Source organism: Sciurus carolinensis, chromosome 13 (genome assembly GCF_902686445.1).
Source record: "Sciurus carolinensis chromosome 13, mSciCar1.2, whole genome shotgun sequence".
Classification (NCBI taxonomy): Eukaryota; Metazoa; Chordata; class Mammalia; order Rodentia; family Sciuridae; genus Sciurus; species Sciurus carolinensis.
The window spans coordinates 82254472-82281040 of record NC_062225.1 but is presented as its reverse complement, the minus strand read 5'-3'; the positions used below and the strand labels follow the sequence as shown (position 1 = coordinate 82281040).

Below are 26569 nucleotides of genomic sequence, written 5' to 3'. Positions count from 1 at the left end.
ATCCGATGCCACAGACTCTGGAGACCAGCTCCTCTTCAGTATGTCAGCTGAGCACGGTGCTGACAGCCAGGCCTCTGGGGACGATGAACAGGTGTGGTTGTGACCTCATCCTGGGGTCTGGACGTAGCCACACACCTGAATGGCACACAGGGCAGTGACAGAGCCCCATTTGGTGGGCTGAGTCCTTGTACGGGGGCATTCACTTGGAAGAACAATGATAGGGAGGAAAGGTCTCTCTGAAGCCCACCCTGTGGACTTCCACTAGCTTCCTATATTTCTTCCACCTCTGGGTGTGAAGATTCTTAGACCAAAGAGTGGTACTTCACCCTGTTGCTAACAGCTCATCAGCTACCTGCAAATAATACACAAAACAATTAAATACACGGTGGCAGTTGCTACAGTGGGAAGCGGAGGGTAATGTGGGAGCCCCAGCGATAAGCACCAAACCCAGCAGCATGGTGGGAATCTGGCCAGGAAAGGCTTCCGGGAAGGGCCAGTGCCTGAGTCGCGACTGGAATCCACATGGCACCGAGCCAGGAGAACGGGGGACATGAGGACGTGAGTGGGAGGGACGTGTCCAGGCAGAACACACCAGGCAACCCAAACCGACAGCAGCAATGAAAACCCCCATGTGAGGAACTACACGTCGCCAGATGTGGTGGCAGTGTCACCAGAGGGAGACGGGCTTGGTGGTGACCGGAGGCAGGGGCTGAGAAGACCACGGAGGGCCTGGCCAACCCTCCCAAAGGATCTGCACCCTGAATGCAGGCCTTTGCCCTTCATCACGTGGCAGGGACAGGGCGGTCTTGTCAGATGCGTATTTATCCTGTGCCCACCTCCATCTCTGTCACCAGGATCTGCGCCCAGATCCCTGCTGTGGCGGAAGAGAGCTCAGGCAAGTTTAGCTCTCTATCCTGATGGCCAGTCATCTCATCTCTAGAGTGGAAACCATGCTTCTCCACACCCCGAAAGAGCCATAAGAGCAAAGTGAGACAATTGATGAAAGATGACTAAAGATTAAAAACAAAGCAGCAGCAGCCTATATAAAGAATGACACCAGGCTTCCCTCCAGGGTGCAAACAGGAGAACTCAGAACCCTACAACATTGCCCGAGAAGGGGAACTGGGACGGGGAATCTGAGGTACGGGCAGGGAAGGTGGCATCCAGCAGCGCACGGCTGTCATTGCCTGGAAGGCTCCGCCCCGATCTTCCCTGGGAACCACTTCTCTGCAGCACCGTCTCTGGGCTAGCTTTCTAACACATGCACAGCAGTAAGGAGGAAAAACACCAGAGCTCCCAAACGCAGCCTTCACACTTACCCAACAAAGGTGCCCAATTTCAGGTCGAAGGATGGTCATAGGCCTATTTAAAATCCTAGTCAATAAATAGGTGGGCAAAGAATATTTGATATTCAGGTGAAATAGCCAGGTCTTTGCCCTACAGGATGGGCACAGACTACCCTGCCTCTTCCAGCTTTCTTCTCAATCAGCCCTCACTCTGAATTTCTTTGACTGCTGCTGAATTAGGGCAGGTCAAGTGGAGGGTGGAGTTCCCAGCCTTGGCCTGAGTACCTGGAGTGCGGGCCCTGGTGGGGACAAAGCCTGCTTTCAGTAAAGGACGTTTCCAGCCATTGCACGACCCTCTTTATTAGCATAATATCTCATTGTGCATTTTGTTAAACACTCCTAGTCCAATGCCAGGGACAGAAACTGCTGTTGCTGAGGGCGGGGGTTTATAAAATGTAAACCACGGGGCATGGTTCAAGACTCCTGGGCAAGGATAGTCCTTGATATATAATTCATGATAGCCTTAAAGCTTGGCCTACTTCTGACAAGAGATCATATATTTTGGAGAAGCCAGAGTGGGGAGGGAGAAAAATCACTTTGCCATCGTTCTGCTGCATTTGGCCTTTTGAGTAAAGCCAGGCAATGTTTTGGACCCCTCTTTTCTACCATAAGGGCCTCCCTTGAAGAGCTTTTTCATTTTATTTTTTTCTCTCTTAAATTGAAGAGGCAGCATGTCATCCAGTTTCAGTTTTATCTTCTGTAACACCGGATAAAAGATGAGGCTGAATCCATCTGTTAGCACATGCAGGCTGCAAACCGTGTGGAACCAGGCGCTCACGCACACGCACACCCGCCTTGCAAAAAGAGGAAAAAAAATCCACGCTTTTAAAAAATTTATTATCAGCCATTCTACCCAATGCCGACCAGATAGCAGCACTTTTATCCTTTTATGGGCAGATTCAGGAGGAAGCCAGCCTGGCCTGCCACAAAGACTCTCCCCTGCGCTGCCACAGGGATGGGGATGCTGGGGCTGGCCGCGGGCCAGGCCCTTCCCCCACAGCGCCAGGATGCCGACCTCCAGAAATCCCTGATGATGCCCTGGGGGGCCATCACCTGCCTGTCCCAGCAGGCCTCCCCAAGGCTGCAAGAATCGCAGGGCACTGAGGGGTCTCCATCCTCTGGCACAAGGGCCATTCTCCTGGGTCTGCATTTTTAAGCAAACCAGCAGGCAGGCAGTCTGGGCTGAGCTGTACGCAGATGGAACAGAGCCCCACCGGGTCACTTGGTCTTTTCTATGCCACTACTGGTTGGGTGGCGCCGTGCATGGCAGACTCCATGCCTCAAGAGCTGCTTTTGCTCAACAATTCCTGACAATGCTGCAAGCACTCCATCAGAGCAGAAGCAGAAGGTCAGAGTAGAGGCCGGAGGTGGCTGGACGATGGGCCACAATGGCCTTGCTAAAGTGGGCTTGGGGCAGGGGGGATCTGAAATGCACAGGGCTCTGTTGTTTCTCTAGTGCAGGAACTGTGCTGATCACAGTCCCCCACATGAGGCTTCATGTCATCAACCAGGTGAAGCTTGAGCACACAGAGCTCTGGGGGTGAGGATGACAGTGGGTGTGACTGGAGAGGCCAAGGTCACTGCACTCAGAGGACTTCAGTGAATTTCAGCGAGTGCCGAGCCCTTGAGCGCTGTGTCCTGTGGACTCCATGTCTGCGGGGTCTCCCATTGCCCGCCCTTTACTCCCGCTGTTGCTGACCTAGTTGAGACCCTTATTCTCTCTCTGCCGGATGGTTCTGCACACAGTCAGGACTCTTCTGCGGCAGCACGGCCATCGCTGCATCACTCTGTGGCTCAAACCTCTGAGGAGTCCCCGCTGACCAAGAAAGAAAGGCCAGCCTCCCATTCCCGATTCTCTCTTCATCAGGCCTCTGGCCAAAGCTCTAGCGTCATCCCCCGACTTCTTTCTCTGCCCCAGACCTTTCTCCCAGCCCAGCACCCTCTTTCCGCCTGCAAGCCCTTTCTCATACATACCTTCCAACTAAAATATTCTCTCCACTCTGCCTCCTTACTTCCAAATCCAGTTTATCTTTCAGAACCAATCTCAAAGGTCACATCAGTCAGGGGCTCAATTTGATCCCCAAGAAAATGTCCTTGTCCTTTGCACTGTCATAAGCTGACTATCCCTCAGTCAACTGTGTGCTGCTCTGACATATTCTGTTCACCTTGGTTTTTTTTCTGTTTGTTTTGTTTTCTTAGACTACAAACTATCCCAGGTGGAAGAGTACCCAGTTTATCTTGTGGACTCATCTACCGAGCATAGCTCCTAGTCCACAGGGGTTGCTCACCGTGGTACCTAGAACCCTGAGCAAGCCTGTCTGCGGGGTTACAGGAGGCACAGTCACACAAGCAGACCCTGTCAGCTGAGCAGGTGGAACAGGCAGGCTGGGCAGGTGGGGTCACAGCAGAGGACCAGAGGACAAGATGACCAGCTCTAAAGCCAATGGTCAACTCTGGTCTTCCTCTTCATTAAACCAATAGTAATACTTGACACCAGGTAGTCATTGCTGCTTCTCCTTCATCTCTACATCACAGTCTCTGACTTTCCTCCCAGCGAACGGCTGCTCCTCCTCAGTCTCCTTGGCTGGTTCCTTCTCTTCTTCTGAATTCTGAACACTTATTCACAGGGACTCAGCCCTTTGGTCTCTCTGTTCTATCAGGACTCACTTCTTTAGTTTCATGGCTTCTTATAGAACTACATTTTAATTGGTCCCAAATTTACGTGTCCAGTTTTGCCCTCCCCTTTGCTTACAATAACTCAGAGTCAACCAGAATTGTGCACTGGGACATCTAAGTCCAGCTTGGCGTGGGCCATGGCGTCACCTTCCCTCCTGGTTCTGCTTTACCCACAAACCTTCTCATCTTAGCTATGACAATTCCATCCCTCCAGTTTCTCAGGTCAAAATACTGAGTTCATCTTAATCTCTTTTTACTTCATGCCCACTTCCAATCATTCAGGTGGTTCTTCTGACTTTACTTTTAAAATACATCCGGTGTCCCTTCATACCTTTGATTCCTTAGTCTAGCGGTGACATCCTCCCCTCCCCAGACCTCTGATTTTGTCCTTGACCAATGTGTCTACTTCTACAGCAGTTAGAGGGACACCACTGACACCCAGGAAACCTCCTCTCGTCCAAACTCCCCAGTAGCTCCTTTTTGGCTCCCACTAAGGGTCCAAGTCCTGGCCTCCCATGACCACCCTTTCATCACCTGCTACTACTCTGTTTGTTCTTGGGTCCCACCACACTGGTCTCCTTGCTGGGCCTCAAGTTCATCAGTCACACTGGCCTTTCTCTGCTTGGAACACTTTCCCCCAGGCACAGATATGCCACACTCACCTTTACCAATTTGTGCTCAAACGTCACCTTTTGGATGAGAATGGTCCTGACCACCCTTTTAAACTGCAACCTCTCCACCCACCTGATTGTTTCATTTCTTTCCCACTGGTCTTCTCACCACAAAGTAACAAATATTACTTTATTACCATTGCCTTAAAGTTATTACTATTTATATTATATCACTATTTCATATAATACATAGTTATAAATAACATGAATTTATGTTACATTCTTGCATTTTATCTTAGATATTATTGTTATAATATTGTTAATATTACTTTAATATCATTAATATGATTACTCATTTTCTCCTTTTTTCACTGAAGTATCATACCCACAATGCCTAGACGTATGCCTGACAGAAAGTAGGCACCCAATAAACATTTGTCAAACACATGAGTTAATGACTCTAGTTCAAGATCTTTCACTGTGGCTTGAACAATGCATAACCAGAGTGACAGGTGGCTGAAAAACACCTGGAGACAGATGCACTTAAGAAACAAGTGCCTGGGGACATAGTCTTCTTCAACATCCTCAGATCTGACAGTCTTGCAAAAGGTTGTCTGAATTATCCGGTATCACTGAAGAAGCCCCACTGAGCAATTTCAGACTTGCTCAGATCAGGCAAGGAAAGTTTCCAGGGACTTCAATGAACAGCTATGCTTTTTATATAAATGAAATATATCAAAGTTGATAAATAACTGTGTATAAACATTCCCTCTACAATTCTGTTTATATTACACATTTCTTCACACATTTCTTTTCCCTAAAATCTTACTAAGACAATATCCTTAGCTCCATCTCTGCTCTCCCACATTAGACATCCTGCAAGCATGCTTCCAGGGCCAGTCCCTTGTCAGTCTTGCTTACTGTCACAAGCTCAGTACCCATCTGAACACAATGTTTTTAAAAGTATCTGGTGGATGAACCAACGAATGAATACCCTCAGCCGACTATGTTCTGAGAAACAGCCCCCCACCAGACTGGTCTGTGGAGCAGAAAGCACACAAACCATGACAAGCCCCCGTGCTGGAACAGTTGCGGGCTATAAGAGGCATCTGACCAGCGTTTGATGACAAGAGGTCAAGTTCAGCTACCTGCAGGCCTGGACGTGGTCAAGGGCACTTCCAGATTCTCAGAGCTGGCCTCTTGGGGCTCTCTACTCTGATGCTGTGGTAGGACCCTACTTGGGGCTCTCTATTCTGATGCTGTGATAGGACCCTACTTAGAGAGCTGACGTGGGGCAGGGCAAACACCCCATTTGCTGCAATGTCCGCCTGTCACGCAAAGGGGTTACACAGGAATCAGAAATACCCCACCCTGAGGTCCACTCCTTTAGTGCAGGGGCTGAGCCACGAGGACTGTTTGTTGGTGCAGGGTAGCCAACACAGCAGCAAGCCACCCGGCGGTGGGCGGATTTATAAGACCCTTAAAGAACAACTTCACCACGGTCTGGCCTCAGATGACCATTTCTACTGGGGACATTCCCTGCCACATCCTCCTGTGAGCTGGACAGAGCTCATCATGCTGTTCCAGGCATCTGTCAAAGGGCTGCTGGGCTTAACTACCGCTCTCTATCAAAAGCTTCCTCTAACCATGTTTTCTTTCCAGATGTTTGTGAAAGACTTGCCATTACCAAGTTCAGAAGCATGATTAGGGGCTCTGGGGCTCTGATTAAAGTCAGGAATTAACTGGGTCTCAGAAGTAACTGCCTTGGAGGCTACACATAGATAATCACATGGAAGATGATTCCAGGGGTCAGTGCACGCTTTCTTCTACCTTTGGGGGTCTTTAATATGGAAGGGGTCAATTATCGCTATGGGAAATAAGAACAAAGTAGAGCAGAAAAACAAAGCAGGATGTATGTAGCCCTGCAACACACACACACACACACACACACACACACACACACACGCCTGCACAGAGCCACAACTGAGTTTCCTAGAGATCAGCAGCTGGTTGGATATACCTCATAAATACAAAACTTCTCAAGGAAACTGATTAACATCAAAATGAAAAAGTATAAGTTCCTGTTTTCACTGTGGTGGAAATCAGGAGAGAAATACTTAGATGGTGACAGCATTCTTTCATCTGAAAGTCGTATTTCAACTGAATTTGCAGACATTCCAGGGGAAAACTGGAAGGAGAGCAGAGTCGATCCATGAGCACCAACATTCTTTTTATTTTATTTTTTCCAATTATTTTGTAACCACAAACAAAAATTGCAAGTGACTTAGGTTTGGCATTTGTTGGACAATGAATTAACTCACCTATTCTTGGCTTGTACATTTATTCTACAAACATTTGCTAAGGTAAATGAGTATCCTGGGCTTGTGCAAGGTGTGGCACTTGGAACCAGAGGTCCTGGCTTTAGCGAAGTGTTGTCCTGCAAGTGGAGAGGGCTCCAACAGGCCAAGGCAAGAATCTCAGGAATCAACAGAAGCTGGTCAGCACAGGAGCAATGGCCATGGGCAAGCAATACAGGCCACCCTGTGCTTAGGGCATGTCAGAGCCTGCTGTTGTGACTTCCCATTGTCTTTCGTTCTATCACATTTATTAAAATGCTCTCTGTGATGGTCTGTTTTGTGCATCAACTTGAGTGTGCCCTGTGGGTCCTGTGGTGTCCAGCTATGGGGTACACATTGTTCTGTGTGGGGAGGGTGTCTGTGGGTGCCATCAACACTTGAATTGGGGAATGGAGGAAAGCAGAAGGCAGTCCTCAAAGCGGGTGGGTCTCATTCATTGACTGAAGGTCCAAATAGAATGAAATGCTGAGCAAGGAAGAATTCGCTCTCTGCACCTGCCCATCTTTCAGCTAGAACCCAGGCCTTCTGCATTTGGACTTGCACTTGGACTGGGACTTGTGCTTCTCAGCCCTTCAGACTCAGGCTAACTGCATACATATCAGTCTTCCTGGGTCTCCAGCTTGCCAACTGCAGATCTTGTAACTTCTGAGCTTCTATAACCATGCAAATTAATTCCTTAAATTAATCTCTTTATATATATCTATGTCTACATATATCTCCTATTGGTTTTATTTCCCTGAAGATCCCAAAGTAATACATAGCCGGTAATAGGAGACATGTTAATGTTCAAACAACAAACCACATCTTGTACAGTCCTCCTTCCAAAAGGAGGTTTTACAGTCATCAGTTGTGCTAATGCAAATTAGGAAGTAGAAATTTCACTTCCCTGTTATCACATCTACACAATATACACAATTGAGAAATGAACAAATGTATTCAGATATTAAGTAATCAACCAATGTCTAAGTTTGATGCAGGTATTGAGTATTCTCTGAAATGCAAAAGGTTGTCTAAGTCATGGTTTTGCCATTTATGAGCTATCTGGTTGCAGACGGGCACACAAGCTCTGCTTTCTCACCTGTACCAACTGTACCAAATATCTTTGTCAACTTATTAGAAAGATTAGATCCAGCACCAAGCTCAGCACACACTGTCCTTAAGAAATATCATTTATTTTCTCTCTTTTCAAAACCTGTCCTACAAAGCCTATCAGGTCCCATCCACCCTCCACCCCAAACACACCGCCCTCTTCTGTGACCTCTGAATTAGCAAAGCACACTCTCCCTGGCGCCCTGTCACTGTCTTCCCTTCCGCCTTAGACAAGCAACACTTGTCCTTAAGATATTAGCACCCCAACTTCTTTAGGGTGCCTGGTCATCAGACTGCCTTCCCCGAGCCACCTGTATCAAAGCCAAGTGGTCACTCCTACCCATCACCCAGCATTATGTCCTCTCAATATACTCTGAGCTCCAGACACAACTAACACTGCCCAACACAACACATGCATGGTGTGTGTATATGCGTAAGTAGGTCGATGGCTGGACACAGAGACACATATACACATACACAAAGGCAAGGGCTTTGTTTTGTTCAGTGCCAGGAGAACAGTAGGTACACAATAAATATTTGTCAATTGAGAAAATGATCAAACAAACAAACCAGGTCCAGATAACACAGTCCCTGCAAATGCTCAGAAGTATCAAGGGGTGGACATTCGGTCTCAGGTAGAAGCTGGTGACAGCGTAGGTGGGATGACTCGCCCACTGGGGAGGCCAGGTGGGAGGAGCCCTGAGTTGTCCCTGCTCTCCACATGCCACTGCACTGTTGGGAAGCGGGCAGAGGACCCCTGAACAGGGAGCCTCTCCTGACCACCAGGACCCTTCTGACACAATCTCCTTGAGTTACATTATAAAGGTTTTCATAAACACCAACCTTTCTCCACTCTGGCAGAGGCAGCTGGGGCAATGAAAGTGCCCTTGAATGATTGCTCAGGCCATCATGTCACTGACCACTATGCAAGCTCAAGGTCATCATGCCACTGACCACTACCCCGCGCAAGGCCGAAGCACACACCCTGGCTTGGACATACTCAGCACTCAGGGTTCACCTGAGCCCTCATTTGCTAGCAGTGGGACCTGAGCCAAATGCCTTTTCCCCTGAGCCACAGTTCTCTCTTCCACAGAATGGGCTAAACAGTAAGATACGATCCCCAAGATAGGACGCTCACGGGAGACAGTGTGGCTGGGGAACGAACTTGAAAACCAGTCCTCAGGTCCTCGGAGCTGAATACAGAGTGCTTACCCACTAATGCTAACAGAAGGGGAAATGGTTAAAACATAAATAAAGTCTATATTTGTCGACTGATTACTAAAACACAGTTTTATTTATTTTGAAACTCAGCATTTTGAGTGAGCTTTTTTGTCTTGCTCAAACTTGTTAATCCTGGTAAGAAAAGGATTAGAAGTTGAAATGGATTTTGAAATGTCTGGATGCTCAGGATGAACTTATTTCAATGTAATAGGCTATCATCTCAATTACAGCATAAAAAGCAGAAAAAGATTTTACTATTTTCAAGTTCACACTGGTCTCTTAGGACACTATCAATCAAGGTCTTAGAGAGAAACAGAGAGTGATAGATTGCCCGGTGGCCTTATCTGTCTGGGAGAAACTCGGCAGGGAGGATAGCCTCTGCCACACCACGGCATGAGCTTGGCTCCTGCCCTCACATCTCTGTGCCTTCATTCCCTTTCTCTAGACTAAAGAGTCACGATGGCTTCCCCGAAAGGCAGGGTAAGGATCAACCACAATTAAACAAAATATGGTGAGGTGTAAGCAGTCTGGACAACCCCCAAAGAAAGACGCGACAATAGTCAAAAGCACTGTGTGAGGACTGTCCCTGTCAAGGACACTGCCCATCAACAAAGCCGGGGACCTTGAGTTAAATTCCCACCACTAGAACTCTTGATACAGGACACGAGTTCCAGCAGAAGGGGGAAAGGGCTTCGAAGATGCGATCACATATAAATTTAAGAAATAAATTGATAAACCTATGCATCTCTCTAGTGCACAGTTGAAATCATGCTTTGCCAAATTTTCTAATCTTAAATAGACTGCAGAGACTTTAATTATACAGTCATGCCTCAATATCCACTGGGGATTGGTTCCAGAACTCCCCTCCCCCACAGACACCACAGATGCTCAAATCCCTTCTACAAAATGGCTCAGAATGTGCGAAAGCCTATGCACACCTCCCTATTACTTTAAATCATCTCTAGATTACTTAAAATATGTGAAGGCCTTGTGCCTAGTTGCTACACTGTATTGTTTAGGGAACACTGACAAAGAAAATGTCCATACATGTTCGGTGCATCTACACCCACCATAGACCTAACACCAGTAAAGTGCTGGCAGCAGCAATATAACATTTTTTCCAACATATACTTTTTTGTACCAGGGATTGAACCCAGGGACACTTAACCCCTAAGCTACATCCCCAGCCCTTTTCATGTTTTATTTTGAGACAGGGTCTCACTAAGTTGCTTAGGCTTTGCTAAGTTACTGAGGCTGACTTTGAAACCGTGGTCCTCCTGCCTCAGGCTCCTGAACCACTGGGATTACGGGTGTGTGCAACTGCATCCAACTTTTTCCAACATCTTCCATCTGCAGTTGGTTGGATCTATGGATAAGGGCTGACTGTACCTGATTTTCTTGGGTTCCCAGAGTATTGGAGCAGCTAGGACCTCACATATCTTTTCAAAATAACTAGTATGTATTAAATACCTATTGTTTGCCAGACAGAGTGTTAGGTTTTACCCCAAAGATCTAGGAGTAAATGACACAAAATTTCAGCCATCATGGGGCTGCTACATTCTAATGTGACAGCTCCCTCCAAAATATCACACGTGCAATAAGCTCAGTTCCCAGTATGCCATCTAATGTTATCTTACAAAGAACACAATGTTCGCATCTTCTCCAATAAGTCCCAGCCTGTGGGTTAGACTGCATTCTTTTCCCAACTGCAAAAGATTCTATGACTTTGAGGGTTGCTGTGTGACCTGAAGGAACACCTCTTCCATGGAGGGGCAAGCCATTGATAGAAGACGACCCGGACATTTCACCTGTTTAAAAAACAGAACGTCAGGCAGAATAAAGAATGCCACTTCCCAGAAGACACTCTGAAAGGCACCTCATCTCAAGCTTCTGCCATGTTGCTCACTCTTCTCACTGTCATGAGCAGGGAGCAGCAGCTCTTTCAGCTCAGGTCCCAGAATAAGAAGACATGTGGGACAAGGTCCCAGAAGTCCACCTACAACACCTGACATGCGCTGGAAGCAAAATGCTTGTCTCAACCACTGAGATTGGAGGAGTTATTTGTTATTGCAGCAAAACTGACTAATACACCATATTTTCCCAAATGAGGTAGTGTTATATGCTTAGGTATTATGTGTGATGAGAGACTATGTCCATGTTGCAGATGAGGTTCCTAAGACAGCACAGTGGTAAGCACCAGCCCAGAATCCAACAGCCAAGATGAAAGCAGTAGGAAGACAACCATGCATTTCATTACAGCTTACTGCAAAGAAAAGCAAGCCTGGCTCACCTTTCATGGGAAAAATCTCTTCTGCAAACTGCAGATCAGTTAAATCACTAGCAACCATAAAGGTTTCATTGGTCTCTGGACTAGTTCCTAGTATCAGGGACAATGGAGCAAAAGACCTAGAGGTAACGAAAGCTGCACAGAACCAGAGGACAGAGCTTCTGTCCCCACTAAACTCACAGGCTGGCAGCCTCAGCACCACCCCAGGGCTGAGTTGCTGCACATGGTCATGCTGAGATGTATCAGAAAGGGTAGCTGCTTCTCCCTGGCCAGGCAAAGGTTCTCTGAGCTCAAGAGAAGAGCAATCCAGCACTCCACGAATGCACCTGAATGCCCCATCACATGACCGAAGGCAGCACCAGGAAAGGCAACCATCAGAAGGTGTGAGATTTCACCAGGAAACAAACGTAGAGTCCCTGACCTCAGGCTAGCGAAAGGGGCAGGCATCTCACAGAATCCGGCTGGGTGACTAAAGCAATTGTCTTATTCCTGTTGCTTTCTATTCAAGTCTGGTGTTCTTTCCTTTATTTTCCTTTCCCTTTTACTTTCACTTTGATGGGACAAGTCACCTGGATCATTAATTCAGACACACTTTGGGCTGCCTCCGCCCTGCCCCACTCTGCTAGCAGATGTGGAAGGGTTCAGCAGCAGCTGAATTACTTGCCAGGAAGTTCAGTTCTGACAGCTACCTCTCGGGGGTCTGGGAGAGTTGGCACCCTGCATGTGGCTTCCCATGATAATTCACACCTCGGCTGACCCAGCTAGGCTGACTCCTGACACCTCCCTCCCGCATCTGCTCACAGATGTCCTTTCCATACAGCACTAGAACCCCTCTGGGCTTACCTCACTACTGTAATAGTCACTCAATAAAACACTTGCCCCTAGTAAGCAGGTAAACATGCATGCGCGTGCCATTAAAGAATGGCACTGAAGTACAGAGACTAAATACGACTATAAATCAGGAAAAGTAATTCTGGAAGCCGGAAGAAGGCCCAAACAGGCAGCTATGGACATACCAGGAGGAGCAAAGCTGGTAAAAACCGAGTTGTGAAGAAATGTCAGACTTCATCTGCAACCTCTCACCAGGTATCAGCCTGTGAACAGAGGCCCCTCACGGGCATGCTACTCACACCCTGCAATTTGTACAGAGATTTTTGCTCATTTCCAAGCTTGTTATTTCAAAATATCACAGGGAGGGAGGGAAGATCAGCTCCACTGGGAATGAGAAGAGGAAGAAAGGCTCCAGGTCCTGACCTAGAATTAACGCTCCATCCCTCTATCATCAGGTGCCCCAGGGTGGTGGTGGCGGTGTCGATATCACCATTTTAAAAACTTGCAGATGCATTTAAATCTGGGAAATTCAAGTGGGCTTATCACAAGTGCTGTGGGTCCACCATAATGGAAGGCCCAAGAGGTCAAAGTGGCGCTGACCCGAGCACCCAGTGGTGCCTGTGCACAGATTGTTCAGTTCTCAAAACAGCTGTTGCGTGGGGTGGGGGGAGACAAACCACCAGCTGAGAACGAATGACTTCGCTCCCAGCTGCTCAATTCTGTGACTGGCATGCACTTCTGGACACGCACCCTCTGGTTCAAAGTCCACTTAGTTCCTCACTCCCTGGTGAAGACGCCCCATGGCTCCCTACAGACTTCAGATGCCCTCTAGCTCCAAGTTTCACTAATCACTACCCCTTGAGCTGCTCTAAGTTGCTGCCCGTTGCTAGAAGCCTCTTTGCCCAAGGACACACGATTCAGACAGGAAGGGAAATGGAGTGGAGCAGGTCGCCTGGAGAGGCTCCTGAGCCCGAGGTCCCTCGGCTTCTTAACCCCTCTGCATTCCTGGTACTTCCTGCCTGAGAAGCTGCTCAAGCCTCTCAGAGCCCTGTGCTCTGCTCTGCAAGGGGAAGGACCGTGCCAGGGGACCAGGCGTTTTTCTTTCTGGAAAGGTCTCCAGAGACAGGCCTTCCAGGTCTTGTGGGCTCCCCCTGCTCCCTTCTGAGTCAGCAGAGTGGTGAGTGGAAAGTCCTGGCTGAAATCCCGACACGCTTTAGGGTTTCTCCAGAGCCTCCTGGTTCCAGCTTGCGGTCACTCTTTATAAACACCAGTCCCCAGCAGCTGTGCATCCCTGGGGCTTCTGGAGATGCCCTGTTCCTCTGCCTCCCTCTCCACTTAACCCTCCCCTTTCCACAACCTTCACTCCACCTTCCTCCTGGTACCCTACCCTGTCCTTAACTATCCTCCCCGTCTGATCCCTGTCCTCCAGGGAACCAGCTGAGTGGGGCTTAGAGCCTGCATTCTTTCAAAATTCCCAGGTTTCAAATTTAATTAGGACTCCCAGCCTTTAAAAGGGAAAGAAAGAAAAGCAGTAGAGGTACTGACGAGAGCTGAGATCTCGCTCTATCCCAGGCCTTGGGCGATGTGCTGGGGTGGTGACCGTCAAGGAAAAGCCCAGGCCTGCCCTCTGGGTGCACAAGGCAGTGTGCGACACTGAACCAGAGGCAGGAAACACCACTGGGATCACAGTCCTCGTCACTTGCCACTGGGCACTCGGCCACTCAGCTATGGCCCCCGGGCCTTCTCGCTGTCCTTTCAACAGACCAGGCAACCTCCACCCCTGGCTTGGCACTTGCTGAGGCTCTGCTCAACACAGCCTCCCCTGACTGTCCACGAGGTTCATTCTCTCCCTCCCTCCCTGCAGGTCTCCACTCGATCCCACCTGGCCCTGAGGCCTCCCAGGCCACCTTGCTTAAAAAGCATCCCTTCCCCACCCGCCCCTCCCTCCTCACCTCAACACCCAGCCCTGCTTTGTTTTTCTTCATGAAACTTATCATCAAACATCATCTTCATGCGACGTGTTTATATATTTAGGGTCCATCTTTTCCTAATAAATATAAGCTCCATGGGGCCGGGAAAGCACCTGACTCAGGTGGGCAACTCAATAAGTAAATGTTGAATGAGTTAGTAGTTGGACAGATGTATGGATGGATGGATGAATTTGGTAAGCAGAAGGGGAAGGGTACACGAGTGAATCTGAGAAATCTGTCCCGGTAAAGAAAGAGCATTTTAGAAAGAGGATGCAGCTCACGTGTGGTTTTGGATAAATAACATTACCATTTTCTCTTCTGTAATATGAAGTTAATGTATATTTGAAAATCTATGATAAGCCATGAAACTAAACAAAAGAGAGTTTCAGTTAGTAAAAATGAGCCACCGCTGGCACAGGCTGATGCAATATGGGAAAAGACAGGGGAAGTCTCCCATACTCCACACCCTTGGGCTTGACTCACGAGCAGCAGGTTGAAACTGGGAAGGTCACCACAGTCAGGGGGACGCCGGTGGGCCAATGGGCCTGGGTCGCATGGTTCAACAAGGGCGTCTCAGTTCCAGACCAAGGCAAAACCCAAGCACCCTATGGAGCTGTGCTCTGTGCATTGTTCATTCACAAAGCAAGCCTGGTGTCCAGCATGCAATCTGCCTTCGAGTGAAGGATTCCATCGTTCTGAGTCTTAGATCTGCTCTCCACGTCATGAAGGCCACGTCTCTCATTAAACATCTTCTCCCATTCAATGATACACGGGAAAGTTTCCAGAACAGTGTCTGGCACTTCTGAAGCACAACCCAAGAGTTCATTAAACGGAAACACAAGACATCATTCGCACAAAGCTTATGTCTATTAGAGTCCAGCAACTCAATGCTGCAAAAAGGCAAAGGAACCAATCAGACTATTTTCTGAGGCTTAAGGGACTCCAATCATGGCAGAAAAAATGATTTTATTTCCTAAAAAAAAAAAAAAAAAAAGTGTGTCCTGGAAACAGTGTGAGCTGTGTGGTTCAGGAGCGTGGAGGTGCCCCATCTTCACTGCTACGTCTTAAGGCAAAATTTTAAAAATGTTCTTAGCATCAGTATCTTTATCTTCAGAAAAGGAACAAAAATATCTGCCTTGCACGGTGGTCCGTGGGGGGGAAATGTCTACAAAAGGACTGGAAAAATAGTGTCAATGGGTGTTAATGGCATTCTGAATTCCATGATTCCTTTTTATTAATGTAATTGAAAATTTGAAAATTTGGGAATACTTTGAAAAATTAGGGGCCACATCGGGTCTGGGGAACCTGTAAATCACTGGTTAGAAAAAAATAACTACAGGCATATGCCACAAAATAGCAAGCACACTGTAGCTATTTTAGTTTATACAAGCCACTCAAAACTATTTCCTGAATCTGAGGTTTAACAGATAAACTTACACAACCCTCTACCTTACTAGTGGGTATACAGTGGAGAGGGAGCCAGGGGTGGGGATAGGGGGGTGGGGTCTTGGCATACCATTGGTTTAAAGGGGGATACAAAGGGAATATGTGGAAACCCCACTCTACCCACTGGCAAGAGAGCTCTTGGCTACAGTAACTGCAGCCAGAGACAAGTACCACAGCACCACACCACAGGACAGCCTCTGGCCTGGCTTTAGAGGGCACTTCATTCCACCCTCTCATACAGACAGAGGAACTGAGGCTCTGAGAGGGACAAAGGTGGGTCAGCAGCCCCAGTCTCAGTGCCTCTTCTGAACACAGGTTTTCCTAATCTTCAACCAGCTCAGTGAGCAAAACAGTGTCCCTGTGGTAATCCGACTGCTCCTTTCACCCCACATCCAGTCCCCTGACTCTGCTAAGCCCCACATCTGAGGAAACTGGCAGGGGCGGAGGCACAGGAGATCAGGGCATGTCCTGGCACGGGGACTGAGGCCACTCAACACTTTCTCCTTCTGAGTTTCCCTTTCTCCTTCTATTTCTTTATCCCTTTTGGTTTTTTAATCTTTTCCTACCTTCCTGCAATTGACTATCTTAAATAAAACTGAATGTATTCTTTGTCCTTTATTTTTTGAAAACTTCTATGAGATTTTTCTTTCATCTACTTTTATTTTTAAAGCAGCAAATGATCTGAATTATTTTTAATATATCTAGAAAAGATTTTACAGAGTTCTATGTTTCTGAAGCAGAAGGATCTGAAATTTCTTCTTAACAAACATAATCGATTTCTCCATGGTCACTGGTCCCTGAAAGACAAAAGGTCCCTCACACTCATCCTGCAGGAGCACTTGAGGAGTCAGCTGTGATCATGAGCCACACAGGCCAGGGGTCGGCCTGAGCCAGAGCCTGGTCCAGACAGCACCTGGCAGGGCCCTGCTTGAGAAGCCACCCCTGGATCTGAAAGGACCTCCAACCCACACATCTACACCCACAGCACATTCATACACATGCTCACACTCATGGACATGCACACACCACCCACACTCACACCATGCACACTCACATACACCCACAGCACAATACACTCTCACACACACAGTCCACACATACGCTCGCCCCACACAGCACATCCAAACACTCTCTCACACACCCCACACCTGCCACATATTCACACTCACACCCACTCAACACACATGCACACACCCCATACTACAGCACCTGCCGTACAAGCACACACATACTCACACACTAGGCTCCTTGAATTGATCAAGGTCACCCCAAAGGAATCTTCATCTCCCTATGCCCCGATGAGACATATCTATAATGCCTCAGTGGCTCCAGCCATCTGTACCAACCAAAGGCCTTACAGATGCTACTCTCCACTGCCATTTCCAACATGGAAACCGTCCGCCACCGTCAGGCCCCTGGTTCCTGTCACAGTTGCTGATGGACGAGAATCCCTGCAGATGAGCAGGGTGGATCCTCAGAGAAAAGCAGAGCCACCACCGACCTGTCAAACCTCATCAAATTCTGGAGGAAAGTTAAGCTTTTGATGGAGCAAAAGTCAGAATTATGTGTTAAGCATGAACTCAAAAGGCAAAGGAGTTAAAGGAGAATGAGAGAGGGTGGGGGTTGGCCCACCATTTGTTCCCCAATCCCTTACCCAAATTCTCCATAGCTGAATGCCGCACAGTCCAGACCTGAAGAGCAAAGGCCCCATTTCCTTAGGCAGATCTTGTACTGGTCCTGTGCTCTCCAATAAGGAACTTCTACACTCCTCTGACCCACTCAGCACGGCTTGATCACAGTCCTCATTATAGCCTCAAACACAGAGCAACCTCAGGGTTGCCTCAGGGTTCTGGGCACCCTCCTGCTTGGTCCAGTGGCCAACAGGCCCTTGCTGGCCTAAGAGATATGAATGGCAGTGGAGGTGCCATTGGACACACACCAGTGGAAGGCGTGAGAGATCAATCTCAAGAAAGAAATAAAGAAGGGGCTGCGGGAGACCAAGGCCCAGCCCTGGAGCTGCTCCTCACCCCTCACAGGAGTCTTCCTGCGGCTGGAGGGAGCAGGCAGCTCCCTGCCCACTCCCTGTGCCCCTTCTCCTCTGGGGCCCTGGCCTCCACTCCGGACTCTCAGAGAGGGAAGGAAAGAGGTCATCTGCTCAGAAACTCAGTTCCTAGGGGACAGAGAAGTGACAAGCCCACGATCACTCAACAGAAGCAGACCCAAGCTAAGAGCCAAGACCTTCTCACGCCCACTGGGACTGGGGGCTCGTCACTTCCCCATGCCTGCTCTTCAAGCCCTGGTTCCTCCTCACAAGGCTGAAATGATGAGTCAGAATGAAAACGTCGCTTCCACCTTCCCCCAAGGCCAATGGTGACACTTGCTTATAAGCCACACAATAAAAAATTCCCAGCTTATTTTTTTTACTTCTAAGGAAGCTTAAAAATATGCCTATATATATGTATATATGTGTGTATGTCTCTCTTTCTCACTCTCTCTCTCTTACTGTGGCATTATAAATATGTGTATATATATATATATACATATATAGGTGTATATATGTATATATATATATATACATATATATATATACACATTTATTATTGTTTAAGTTGACAAAATATGAAACCAGCCATGGATGGTTCTGATCAAAACGATATGAACCAAAGTCACCACTCTAAATCTCTAAAGGTGAGACTCTCACCTATGTCTCCCCAAACCTAGGGGCACTGGGACCACCTTAGGCACTCTACAATGGATACAAAAATTCTTCTTTGAAACGCTTTGTCCCCAAATGCTTCAGAATTCAGAATCCTTTACACTTTGGAGAGGAAGCAGAGTGTGTCAACCATATATTATATTCACCCCCAGGAGGGTCCAAGGGGGCTCTGTCTTTCTGTTGAATTCATCCTGAGTGGGCTAAATAAGAGCTATAAATAGTCTTGTGTAAGACTGAGCCAGCTTTTGCTTCCAAATGACTGATGAAAAGAATTTCCATTTTCAGAGCTTTTTAGATTTTGTATTTAACAATAAGAGATGTGTATGTATCAGAAAATGGCTTACAACCCTGTGATTCAAGGGCTCAGATATGAAACCTCAACACTTCAGAAAAAAACAAGTTTCAGAAATTAAAAAACGGAGCAGCAGATCACTAACACAGTACATGCAGAGCTTGATTCTTAGTTATCCTTGTTACAATCCAGAAACAGTGGAGCTGGGATTATTTCAGGTGTTGAATGAAGGACTCCCGAGTTAGAGAGAGGAGTCCACAGGAATGGACTTTTGGGGACTTTGTCTGTGATTTCAGAAAAGCATGTCAGAAGAAGGAGAAGGAGAAGTTCCATGTCATTTCCCACCCAGAACAATAAAGAGGAACCTAAAGGACATGGTCAAAACTTTTTAAACAAATTTTATTCAAAGGTCAGGCAAAAGGGGAGGCTGATAAATATTGAGTTCATTCATCCTTCACAATATTCCTGAGACATACACTTTAGAAACTTGAGTCCACAAACTGGAAAACTTAGCAAATGTAAGGAATTTGCCCAAGGAATGAGCCAAGACTGCATCCCAGGTTCACTTGCTGCCCAAGGCACAGCTCAACAATTTCAAGGTACACACGCCATTTGTCTGGATTTCAGAGCTGTAGCAACTAAGTTCTTGCCCCGGCCTGGGGAAACCCACTGATCTCAGTCTCTTTCTCATTCTCTCCCCACCCCTTTTGTCCATCTACCTATCTCTTTCTTCCCCTTTCCCTTTCTTCTTTCTCCCTTCCTCCCTCTCTCCATCTGTCTTTCCAACCATCCATCCATCCATCCATCCATCCAATGGCCCTCAATTTCTACAGAACTGAGGGGTTACATCCAGGTGTTCACCCACATATGACTCTGTCATTCTATAAGCAGAGAACATAGCTGTTTTTGATCACAAGCTGTCCCAGGAAGCGTCTGAAAAACAAGTTACGTAGCACCTGCCTAACAGGGAGGATTCCCAGCTCAGCCAGGCACAGCTCAGTACAGCTGGATGACAGCTCAGTACAGCTGGATGGCGCCTTCTGACAAACTGGTGTGGGCAAAGGACACCCTGAAGGATGCCATTCAGACACAGAGAAGCACTTAAAACCCAAGCTGTATTTTATTCGGCTTCCGTTTAAAGGCATGGAGGCACTCTGGCTAGCACGAACTTTCACCTCTTGGAGATGAGCATTTTACCAAGTCACAGTTTGGAACCCCATGCTCCTCATGCACACATGGCTTTTGTTGTAGTGTGACTGGTGGAGACAGCAGGCTGTCAAGGTGCACACCATCAGCCTTGGGTGGGCCTTTGTAGCAAGACAATGTCATGCACATTCCTCAGAATGGGGATAACATCTGTTCCGAACACTCTTCAGAAGATGGCTAGAAGTGGTACTAAATGCTTATCATTATCTGCTGGCAAGACCCTATATAGCTCTGTAGGTGCTGCTGCCCACATTTTACCAAAGGGGACATGATACTCAGCAAGATGAGACACCTGCCTAAGGTGAGGCTGCTTGTGAATGGGCAGGGTGGGCATGAGATCCTGGGCCTTCTCAGCTTCTCTGTGCCCCCATCCCAGTAGGCTGCCTCTCTCCACTGGGAGAATGGAACTGGGGCTCCTCACTGCTGGCCAGCATCTGGCTGCCAGTGGGAATGAACTTGCAGGGTCCTCCAGCAGGTGTGTTGGTCATTGCTCCTCATGATCAGAAACCAGGCTGTGTATTTTATTTTAAAACCTGAGAATCATCAAAACAATTTTATAAAGGACACTAATTTAAAACAGAAGAGCTCATTGCAGTCAGAGAGGCATCTGTGAGGTTGACTCCCTTTCCCATTCATGTGAGTGAAGATTCTGGAACATGGAAGTAGTTTGGTGCCTTTGCTCTGCTCTTGCATTTTTTTGGACCCTTCCGGTTGACCTCAGGTTTGATGCAATCATTTATTGGGATGTTCAATCAGAAAGTGGTTCCCTTTCTGGGAAGGAAAGCGAGGTTTCTCTCCTCTTTGAGAGGATTCCGCGAGAACACACGTGGCTCTGCCCATCCCAGCTCTCTCAACAACCTTGCTCATGAAGGCGGCCACGTTTTCCTTCTTCACCTGCCACTCAGGAAAATGAGCCCAAGAATTTATTAAAAGACTCAGGTTAGATGCAGAAATGTCCTTTTAATTCATTGAATCCAACCTTCCCATTTTACCAAAGTGAAACAGGAGCACAGAAGCCTTTTCCTCCCTTACCTGGGAAGTGAGGCACAGAACTAAGAGCCGAGCCCAGGTGATCAGTCCTCCAGGACACATGCTTTTCTGTTTCATGCTCTTTGTGCAAAAGAAGCAGAGAAACATTGCTCTCCCTCCCAGAAAGGAAACCACTTCCTGATTGAGCATCCTGATAATTGAAAGTCTAGGCCGATGTCAACAGGACAAGTCCAGAAAGGATGGCCACGATCCACGTGGGCACATCCTTCCTCCTCTGATTCCCCCATGGAGTGAGGGCCACCTGAGGGCAGGCAGGGCAATGCCACACTGACCACGGTACACTCACCTTCTAGTACAGCATGGGCCAAGGAGCCACTCCATAGACATTTGCTATATGAATGACTGATTTCATTTTTATGCTTGATCCATCATGAAACTGCAATTAAACTCTTTGGGGCACTCTATTTCCCTAGTTTCATTTTAAAAATCTAATTATCTATGCCATACAGAATTTTTATTAGAAAGTGAAGTCATTAAATAAGCAGACATCAGACTCAGGCCCTGAGATAATTGCAAATAGAAACGCATCTGTCTGCAGTGCTAAGCTGAACCTGGTAAACACACTGCTGGGAAACATGTGTCTCCTTTCAGCACTTGGGTTGGTGGGGGCAACGGGATTCTTAAGCCAAGGAAATCAGACTCCAAATTACCCAGGAAAGGTAGGGAGAAAATCTGTAATTGCTGTTCAATACTTCCATCTTCCTAGACGTGAACCCACATCATCCTTGAACTTGAAGAGTCAACCACCCCCAAGTTCTAACCTCGATGAGTCTCCTCCAGTCTCTGTATCTCAGGGAAGAACCTGTCATGCTTTCCATTCATAAGTTCAATTAAAAAATCTTGGCCTGTCCAAAGGCTCAGGTCATTTCAATGACAAACTAGCAATCCATTCTTGTGCTAAAGAAGTTACTTCTCGAAACCTCAAATGTTTTCTCTTAACTCAGACATGTCAAACTCCTCTCCTGTTCACTTACAGGAATAAATCCTCAGCAAACTGCAGAAAGCCTCATTAATGCTGTGCTGAGAGCAAAACCCTAATAAAGTCTCTAAATATTTACTATGAGTCTGAGTTACAGCACTGACCAGTTCCACCCCTATTAAAAACTGCTTGCATTCTCCAAACACAATTATTTTAGGTCACTGACATGCCAGCCAAGGAAATGACAAGACTGTGTACTATGGCACAAAGAGCAAGCAGGACCTAGTTTTAAATTCTGGCCCTGCCACTTATAGTGGCCAGACACGATGCAAGAGACTTTTACCTTTTTCCCAGTTTCTTTAACTTTAAAATGGGGACAATAATACTAATGTCACAGAATTTCAGTGTTAATTTATGGAAAATGCATACACATATATGCTAACTTAAAAGAGGGGTGAAGCTAAATATGTTCACAATGAAAAAAACATGAAGCATTCCTTTTAAAGTATTCTCACAGACAAAGCAGGTTTCTGAAACTCAGTGGGCCATTTCAAATTTCAAATTTCTTCCTCTCCAAGAAAACAAGTGTTGGAGATTTTGCATCTTCGTGAGAATGAACACTGCTTATCTGGTAAGAGAGGACTCTACTGACCAACACTGGTAATTCCTGAGCATGAGCACTTTGTAGCCTTCCCAGGTAATGAGTGGAGCCCCAAAGACCAGAATTCATCCAAAGAGCTTTCTATCAGGTTCTATAAGGATCCAGAGGCCCAGTAAGTGAGAACTCTTTTCTAATCAATAGAACTAAATAACAGCAAGTCTACTGTGAGGTGGGCACCAATCCAGACCCTACACACACTTGTGATCATTTAATTCCGAGAAGGCAAGTATAATTATTGCCATTTTACAGATACAAGCATTGAGTGCCCAAAAGGTTAGATGTACCTATTTAGGATCTCACAGCTAGAACAGAGCAGGAGGGGAGTTTCCACTCATATCTGACTCCAAAATCCTCCTTCTTTCCAATCACCCTGCTGCCTTGTCAGGGAATTCATTCAGCTCCACTGAAGTAGAACCAGAGGCTACTAGGAGTGGATGAGTCAAAACCCAGAATCGGCCAGGACTGGCTCCCTGCCACCTGCTCACCAGAGCTGAATGAGGGCTCTCCAGCAATCACCCCACTGCCACGAGGGCTGGACCAGGCTGCCCACATGGGCAGTAGACCACCTAACCCAACCCTAAGGAGGCCCCTTCTCTGGGCCTGGCTTCACCTGTCCACTTACCATGCCAGCTGTCCGACTGTATCCTAGGATTTCTTTTCAGTTCTACCTTTACACCCAACTATATTCTTTGAAAACAGACATCGTTTTCATGTTTTAATCCCCAGTTCCCCAGCTGCATTTGGTACGGACAGAGCAGGAGGTACCCACATGTGAGGGGCATGAAGGCACGGAGTGACCACCAGGCTGGAGAGATGACTTCGGAGAACACCTCTAACTCTGAGATTTGATGGCTTAATTACTTTAAATCAGTTATGGATTTCTGGACAATTAGGGGTCTCTTCAACACTGAGCTCTCCCAACAAAACCAAGACAGGAGGGATCCTTCAGCGTTTCAACCATCCAAAACCCTCCCTGCAGGCTGTTCCATCCCGTCCTCAAGCAACACAGCCAACAGGACAGATGCCATCGACTCTGTTTTAAAGACGGAGAAATCAAGGTCCAGAAGTGAACTGCCTTCCTCATGGTAATCGTTCGGCAACGAGGCTGCTGATCCCCTCGCCTCTTCCAGCTGCCATGATACATTTTCAGCCTCTGAGGACCAAGCCCAGAGCACAGCAGTATGAAGAGGGAGAAGGGGCAGGGGTGGAAAAGAAGAGAGTGCAATGGAGAGAAAAATGACCAGGAAGGGAGGAGGCAGTTTCACTGGAGTGTCACTGACAGGGGACAGTGGGTGACCCTCTGGCCCTGGTGAGCTCAGAGCTCCTCACCCAGGGCTGGCTCTATGTCCCTGACTCATCCGGTTGCATCTAGGCCCTGGGAGTAGAAGCAAACTGAATTCTTCTCAGTGCTGAGTAAAAAACAGGAAGTCACAAGTGGCTTCCCTCTGCTCTCTGCTTTCTACATGGGTTTCCAAAAGTTGGGGTCAAGCGTGCACAAAGGACATGACAGGCAGCTCCTTGGTGGCATGCCTCCACAGGGGTTCAGCAACTCACCCGCAGGGTTGGGGGACTTGGGGGCACCTTCCAATGAGCCTCCTGAAGCGTGGGTTTAGGGAGCTGAGGTCCTGGGAGCAGGACCTGGCCACGGAGCAGGGTGGGAACCAGGGACATCCACATACCAGTTTCACTTTCCCTTCATTCAATAAAAGCTGAGGGCTGACTCTGCTAACATCAGTGTGACCGCAGGGAAAAGTTCCCCTGCTCGGAGCTCAGTTTCCCCATCTGCAAAGTGGGGATAGCCCCTCCCCCACAGCACTATTGTGAAGAGGAATGGAAAGCACATCGGTGAGCTGCCAGCCACTGTGCACCATTTGGGATCTATTATTAGTACCCACCATGTACCCAGCCCGGATGCTTCTGGACCCTGCCCCGAGTAGGGAGCAGGAGGGAGTGCAAGCAGATCTGACCCCACCTTGTTCCCCTACCCTCTCCTCACAGGATAACAGGAGCCTGGGTCTCAGGAGGTGAAATTCTGCCAGCCCCCAGACAGGGCCCAGTGCCCATGTTTATGACTGTTTATTTCAGAGCAAGTAGAAAGGAGAAATTAGAGCCATAAAAGACAGGACAACAGACCAATAAAAACCAGCTCCCAGAAGAGTCAGAGGGAGGAAGAGAGGCAAAACTGTCACCATAGCAACACAAGACAGTCAGAAACACGCAGGAAAAACAGCCCCTGCTCTGCCTCCTCTCTTCCCTGCACAGAAGCCATCAAATCCCAGTTGGAGCCATGTGAGGGATAGCAACTATCCACCCTAAGACCTCTGGCCTCTAAGCCCAGACCTGGCCAGTGGCCACACTCCTCTTGTGCCCAGCACAGGTCTCAGCCCTGCACGGTCCCAATCCAGCTTTCTGTGTCCTGGGAACTCAAGGCTGTGCAGATGCCCATCCAGAGTAGATGGTGACCAGTGACAGTGGGGAAAGTTTCTAGCAGGGAAAGGAGGGAGGGCGGCAGAGCTGTGGGGGAAACTAAGACCTTGAACTCCAGTTCCATGACCCTACCCTGGGATCCCTAGGGAGCAGAAAGGAAAAAAGGACAAGGGAGAGGAGACCACGTAGACCCAGACCCCAGAAGGTGGCTCTGTCATTACTGGACCTTGCATCCCCAACAACGTCTGGGGGAATTCTGGGGATCAGAATTCTGGGTGGGTTGGCAAATGGCTTTGGAGATCATAAGTAACAAAGCTCCTGGCCCTGGTATCTGGGGACACTGACCAGTAACTGTGAGTGGCTTGGAGAAGGACCTCGCCTGGCTCATTTTGATAGAGGTTTCTTCAACTGGCAGACAAGACAGGTGTCTCCACCGCAAAGCGTGGCTGGCCGGGGAGCAGCCTCTTGGGAAGTGGGTCAAATTGTTCCCAGAGCTTAAGATCAGAAAATCTCTTTTGCCAGCCTAGGGTTTCTGCGTTCTGAAGGGAAGGGGGAGAGCACAGATGGCAAGCAGTTTGGGTCCTAGGCACAGCAGCTTGCAGGCTGGCTGAGAACCTCTGCGGCAGGTGGCAGCAGAAGGGTCCAGGTGTACAGAGGCTGGGAAGGGGGTCTTCCCCTCCTCCGGGGCTGTAGAGAGTGATGAGGAGCAGAGCTCAGTCCTGCTGATGGGAACGGGGAGGCAGAAGATTGGGGTCTCCCGGAAGAATGGCTTTGGAGCTGAAGGTACCTGGGGGGTGGGGTGGGAGTGGCTGACCGGCGAAGGGGGTGATCTGGAAGGAACACATCAGGGGCAGCCCTTGGACAGAGGGAGCACAGGGTGCACAGAAAGACCTCCGGCGGGCGACCGCGGGAGAGGGGCTCCAGGACCGGGTCCTCCGCGCTCCCTCCCCCAGGGCTGCAGGGGCGTCGGGAACCCGGCAAGGTTAGCGAGGTTCGCCTGCACCCGCCCGGCCTGCGGGCCGCCCGGCGCCTCTCGCGCGCTCTGCCCCGGACCCCGCCCGCGTTCCCCGCCGCGCCCCGGGCCGCGTCCGCGCCGCGCTCACCGAGTCGCCGCCGCCCTGCTCGGCCGCCCGCTCCGCCGCGCTGTGGACGCCTCTCCGCTGCCGCCGCAGCCTGCGAGATGGCCTGGGAGCCCCGCCCCGCCCCGCCCCGCCCCCAGCCCTGCCCGCCGCGGCCGCCCCGCCCCGGCCCGGAGCCCAGCCCCGCTGTCACCCGCCGCGACCCGCACTCGCCCGCGCGACTCCTTCTCCCGGGCTTGCCCGGCGCGCCCCAGGACTGGTGCTGACCCTTCTCACTCACTCTGTCAGCCTTGGACACTTGGTCTTGCCCTTCAGGAGGAAGCCTGCACCAGCTCTGTGCCCACGCCCCGAATTCCTTCATACTCATTATTCCCCTGCAAAAAAG

The 26569-nt window shown here is 48.5% G+C and overlaps 1 protein-coding gene across 1 annotated transcript in view; it reads right to left on the bottom strand.

Moving 5' to 3' along the window:
• Window positions 1-26297, bottom strand: part of Cyria (CYFIP related Rac1 interactor A) — a 97037-nt gene extending 70740 nt beyond the window's left edge. Inside the window, exon 1 of the mRNA XM_047523336.1 lies at window positions 26209-26297. The gene's annotated coding sequence lies outside the window, so the exon portion shown is untranslated. The remainder of the gene's footprint in view (window positions 1-26208) is intronic.
• Window positions 26298-26569: the final 272 nt, after the last annotated feature.